The sequence below is a fragment of the Akebia trifoliata genome, chromosome 7, assembly GCF_017979445.1.
Source record: "Akebia trifoliata isolate Shusen 1 chromosome 7, ASM1797944v1, whole genome shotgun sequence".
NCBI lineage: Eukaryota > Viridiplantae > Streptophyta > Magnoliopsida > Ranunculales > Lardizabalaceae > Akebia > Akebia trifoliata.
The window spans coordinates 111,800-118,262 of NC_141381.1; the positions used below are offsets into that span (position 1 = coordinate 111,800).

The 6,463-nt window shown below is 35.9% G+C and overlaps 1 long non-coding RNA gene across 1 annotated transcript; it reads left to right on the forward strand.

Annotated features, from left to right (window-relative positions):
- The first annotated feature begins 921 nt into the window (after window positions 1-921).
- LOC147397795 (uncharacterized) lies at window positions 922-4,483 on the forward strand. Its single transcript, XR_015179595.1, has 4 exons — window positions 922-1,210; window positions 2,220-2,292; window positions 2,420-2,490; window positions 4,237-4,483. It is a non-coding gene; the product is annotated as an uncharacterized LOC147397795 (long non-coding RNA).
- The last annotated feature ends 1,980 nt before the right edge of the window (window positions 4,484-6,463 follow it).

The window sequence follows — 6,463 nt, forward strand, 5'->3', positions numbered from 1 at the left end:
TATTCAGATTTGAACAAGGTTCAATGGTCCTAATAAGAAATGACAAAACAGTTGCGGCTATAAGTCCATGAGAGTTATGGAAGTGGCTGAGTTGACTCATCGCACCGAGGCGATTCAGTTCACCGAATCAACTCAGTGGTCGAGTCGACTCAGTTTTCCGAGTTGATTCAGTTAAACTGAGTCAACTCAGCTATCGCGTTGGCCCATTTAACGAGTCAACTCAGTCCATTGAGTCAACTCGGTCGAACGAGTTGACTCAGCGTCCGAGTCGACCAGGTTGCCGTGTCAATCAACTCAGTGAGTCGACTCATTAACCCGAGTTGACTCTGTCAAACTAGTTAACTCAGTGTCCGAGTTTGACTCCGTGACCGAGTCAACTCAGTTGAGTTTTTTTTTTTGTTTTTTTGTTTTTGTGCGTGGTTCCGTTGTTGTCCCGGAAGCCCCATTTTGAAACTTGGTAGTAGCCGTTGCCAATGGCTAGTTTATCTCTCGATTTGATTTCTCTCTCATCCTCCCTGTCTGTCCCAAAAACTTGTTCCTCCTTGCTCCTATTCAGAGATCAGAGAGATGTATACATTCATATAGAAGCCAAATCAGTAGTGGTTCTTCCTCCTCAATCTGTCACTTCATCCATCTAAATCAAGTCTGATTGGAATCTTCTTCCTGGAATATAATATGCTATCCGAGAATGTTTTATTACACTTTGTGATCTTCTTTAAACCTATGTCTGTAATATTGGATTGGATAGGTTTTACCTCTCCCATCACTAGTAGCTATTTCTGTATGGTTGACTCATGCGAGTGTGTTGTTATCATTGTCAATTTGTCCCACCTCTAATTGGGTCCACCTAATTTACCCGACATCTTTATACAAATTGGGGCTTTATACGACTTCTTTAATCTGAAGATTTTTCACCTCATGAGTATCACCAAACGGGGTGTCTTGCTTCACATGAATCCTTGAGAATTCAAGACTTGCAATTTCAAATTTTCATGTAGCACACTCAGACAATTTTTACCTTTTGAACTCTACAGTGATATTTAATTCTCTCAGAGAAGTGTTGAAACAAGTTAAAAATGCAATTTGAAAACAGCCCATATCAGGCATTATTAATTCAGTTTGTCTCGTAATTCCTGTCTCAACCAACAATCTCCTTTGTCTTGATTATGTTGCAGGTAAGAAGCACAAGTGGGAAAGAAGCTTGGAATAGGTAATATATTTGTCATGTTAAAATCTCCCATGCTTTTCTCTTTGGCTTTGTATGATTGTAAGGGAGCGAGCCCCTTTCTCTTTTCTCATGAAAATTAACTGGGGTTTTAATGGTTAATTACATGTTTGAATTTTCATAAATATTGCATTTCAATAGGCTTATATGATGTATAAGTGAGGTCTCTCGGATTCATCTACGGACCGAGCTCAATGTGGTGAGTGGATGAAACTGCCTCTGTTTTCACCGTCGCTCCTGTCCATTGTTTGGTTCATGCATGCAAAAGATTTAACCCAAGTCATATGAACCAAATCAAGCAAACTCTCAGTTACTAATTAGTAGGTTTCAATGACTCTTGAGAAAACATGTGATCCCAATCATGTAAAATCTAACGGATGAAATTTATATTATTTTAATATCACATATCTCCAGGATGATTTTCTCCCAAGAATAAATATCAACCATTGGAATTTTGTGTTTAGGTTTTTCTAATTTCCCATTACTAATTACCAGATATTTGGGATAACAATGTACCAATCTCATTCCCATATAGCCAAAGATGGGAAGATTAGGCGTCTTAAGTTTGAATGTTGAGGTGAAGGAAGCAACTAACGCCTTAATTCAAAAAAGAAAAAAAAAAACTTACAAACCAAAAATAATAGATTTAATCTTCATGTATGCGACACCCTATTTGCAGTACCGGTTTAATCTTCAATAAAAGAAGAATAATAGATTGTTTTTACAATTGAGTCGTGCTGGAGTGACCTCACGATTGGACCTCATATCGCACATCTTGGCGTGAAAGTGGATAGGAACTATAGATGCTTTTTCATTTGTACCTCGAGGAAAATCAGCTATGGTTCCCATACACTTTCACATTAGGTTGTGCGATGTGAGGTCCAATCTTGAGGTCACTTCAGCCTTGTTCTTTACAATTATATTATTCAATTTGTTCCTTATACTCTATTAAGCAACTAAGTATGTGGTTGCCTCACAATGTGCTCCATTTTAGATCAGGATTCCGTTAGATTGTTTTTTTTTCTCAACAAGAATATCGCCAATCCTCTTGTTCAAATACTCCAGAGGTATTTATCCCTCTCCCTTTTTCAATTATGACTAATTTTACTGTTTTTAATTAAAATTTTGTACGATTATTACGAATTGCCGAGAAATATAAATCAAAATTGAAATGGTATTATTGTTCCAATTTAGAGGAGCAGAACCAAAGCCACTGGCATTTTCTGCAGCTCTTGGCATCACCTTGGGAGTATTTCCCATATTTGGTATGATTTACATCAAAGTTCTTTTTTCCATTCAAGAATACGATTGATTATATTATTTCATTCTTATGGGTTTTGAAGATCAGACTAACATATGGTATTAAATTTCCATTTGTTTTACATTTTGTCCTACAGTCCATAATGTTTCCTTAAGCATCCAGTATTATTCATTAAAAAAAACAGAGAGGATGATCTGTGTATCACAATACTCACCGAGTAAATAGTAGTGAACTTTTATTAAAACAACAATAAGATTAGTTATGGTTTATGGAACTGAATGTTGTGCAATCCAGAAATAACAAGTTCACAGAATGAGCATCACAAAGAAAAAAAAAATCAGAAATGAGCACATTTACAAAAATCAATTTGTTTGGAAATTTATCTGCAAAAATTGCTGTAATGGGCGAATTGCAAGGTTTTTCATTGAGAGCTTTTTATTTAATGTTATTTTCAGATTTTTGGCTTGTAGATTTGCCATTACTTTTCTTTTCTTATGTGCAAATTGAGTCTTTTAAGATCACCAAAGAGGGAAAGCCTCTATAAATATGATGCGACAACTTCATTTTATGACATAGATTGAATAAAACTTCCTTGATTACTTGCTTGATCCTTCCTGAGGTGAGATTCTTCCATTATGTTTGTGAGGTGAGACTCCATACAAGTAGAAACTTAAGTGGTGTAACTCCATTTAAAATTCTACCATTATCCTTTTTCTATTTTCATGGCTATCAGGTATAACAACTCTAGGAACATGGTAAATTTTCCCTCGTTATGTTTGACAGTGTTGCTCCTCAAAAAAGAATCTGAGCCCTCTGCAGCATTGTGGATAACAGATGCATGTCTTATGAAGTTGAGGAATAACATAAACAAAAAAGATATTGGTGGGTTTCTAACTTCATAGAAATTTTGACCTCCTCCAGATTCTGTAATATTAGTTCTCGTGAAGCAGGAAAGAATCTAACCTAAGAGATGTTGATGGAGGAATTTGAAATCAACAAATAAGGCAAAGATTAACTAATTAAATAGGCTTAATGAGAAGAAAAAAAATGAGAGAAATTTTCTAGATCAACATTATTAAGACAGACAAGACTCTAGATAGTGTCCTAGTTAGGTAGCCTAGTTCTCATAATTTGAATGCTCTATTCAAGTTTTTCTGAAAAACTTTTAGCAGCAAATGATACAAGGAATTTAGAAACACAATACACAAATTAAGGCATAAACACTCATACTAGTTGGGATGTGAAACCTGCTCCAATATATATTTAAGTACCCCAAAAGATGAATTCATCACTAGGAAATTTGGAAGGTCTTCATTCAAGGAAAATTTAGTCATATAAGAAGTTGTGTTGGAATAGTGTAGAGAGAGGCATGTGTGGACAAATAAAGTGCATATTTGGGCTTAGAACTACAGCTCAGTTGGTTTGACACATTGCAGAGCACTTTGAGGTCGTGGGTTCAAGTCCAACATTCCAGTTTACCCTTCCGAAAAAAAGAAGTGAATACTATCATATAGAATTAGGATCACCTGCCATAAAACTTTCGGTTTGCAACTTCAACATCATTGTTAATGCCCTTGGATTTGAATGTCATCACTTGATGACCCATATTCTTGATTCAATAGAACATGGATTGCAAATATCTTGTGGATACAGATTTTTATCCTTGCTCTTACACTTCTCTTTACTCTGGAAAGACATTCATGCACTAAAAATCATTTTTTACATTGGATGCTTTGGTGTTTTGTGACAGGTGTGGCATGGCATTCGATGTAAGGTCTGAACCATGGGTGGGCATCAAACAATAATTGGTGCTTTGGCATGGAGTTCACGCATAGTCTTCTGAAAATAGAGACCCTAGCATACTCGAACATGATCTTTGTGTCTCAAATGACTCTACTAGCCAGCTTGTGGGTCATAAATCTGAGGTAAAGGCTTCTGCAAGTTGTGTTATGTGTACAATTTTGACTGTATATAGCTTGGGCTATTGATTGTTACTATAGCCATGATTTACTCCTTTTAAGAACTCGTAAATTAAAACAGTACTAGCACATGACATACACACACTATTCACACTTTATAAGTTGATTGACGGGCAATTTAGAATTAAATTCTGGCCATTAACAAATGAGATCACATTCATTCAAGGCTTTGTAGGTGTTGAGAGGAATAGTGTAATAAAAGCTATTATTCTTCTACTAGACGACACACTTTTAGGTGATTTTTGGCCAAACAGACCCAATTTTAGGTGTACGTGTATGAGTGTGCTGATGGAATGAACAATACTCACCCTTCTCTCATTATGAATAATAAAGACACAAAGTGAGCTATGTGGAAAACAAGGTCCGTGTCCTGAATGATTATGAAAGTTGTATTCAAATGCTTCAATATAGTTGTACATCAAGTCTTGTAGGTCTGAGCGTGTCTAACGAAGTCTTTATGTCAAATTGGAGTGAAAAATGACGTATGAAAGAGAAAAGAGAAATCACATATAAACCTAAGAATTTAGGTGGTTTGGCAGTGTGCCTAAGTCCACGGTTCAGATCAAGAATTTAACCACGCTATATTCTTTGGAATGACAGCCTAGAGATCTGATAAAACAGAACCAAGAAAACAGAAAAACCCTATACGACTTTCCACAAACCCACTCTGTTTCAGAAAAGTTATCCTTCAATTTTTTTCACTTGAAGCCCAAGCCCAAACAAGAATGTAAGACATTCTACACAACATTTGGGGGGTCAAAAGTACTGTTTCTGTCAGGTAATTAACAAGTGAGGTTAAAGCTACTACAAGAATGTGCCAACTTAGCTAAGTTGGTTACATGTGGAGTTGATCCCACGACCTAGGTTCAAATCTGGTTGAACTCGCCTTCAGGTTGACTTCTAACCACATTGCTTGCCCAACAACAAAAAAAAAGAAAAAAAGAGGGGGGTTTAAAGCTACTACAGTATGTCCCTCGGTAGAGTCTTTAATTGTCAATGGGTAAGATCAAACCAAAACTCCATTCCAACTTTTGATAATTTAAGATTTGGATTGAGGATTTGGGATCAAATCAAGATTTCATTTGATATGTTATGATAGGGTAGTGTTCAAGGGCAAACTTTTTAGCAAACTTTTTGGCAAAACATTTTTCAAAACATAGGTTATAGGTTTTGGAATGGGCTGATTTTTGGTGAGGATGATCTCTAAGGTGAGGAGATCATCCTCACCAAAAATCAGCCCATTCCAAAACTTCTAACCCCATCAAAAACAGTTTACAAAAAATGAACGGTCCATGATTTTTCAGCTTGTAAACATGGGTTAGAAGTTTTGGAATGGGCTGATTTTTGGTGAGGATGATCTCCTCACCGTAGAGATCATCCTCACCAAAAATCAGCCCATTCCAAAACCTCTAACTCATGTTTTGAAAAATGTTTTGCCAAAAAGTTGGCCATTGAACGCCCCCCGTTATGATATGAGATCTAGATCAACTATGTTCATGAGAAATAAATCATCATCATCTCTTTGGACATCAATTGAACATCTTGGCCTGCTAAAAGTTTCACCCTACTGTAAAAATAAGGTTTTTGACCTTGATCTTAAACCAACAAAGGTTGGGTTGGGATAAAAATGTTCTAGCACATTAAATTCGGGTCAAGTTAAGACTTAATATTGCTTAGTCCAACCCATTTTTATATTTTATATAGGATCGGGGTCCGTAGATTCATGAAAAGTGAACTCATATGTTCACACACTATCCTGAAGTGCATTTGAGAGATCTAATGGTTGAGATTTATCTTAGAGATCCACGATTTACTCTTGGGAGACATTTTTTATCTCAACCAATATTAGATCAAATACATGATCAGGATCGTGTGTGAAAATGTGAATTCACTTTTTATGAGTCTATACAGATCCCGATCCTTTTACATATATATATATATATATATATATATATATATATATATATATATATATATATATATATGGGTCAGGTTCCT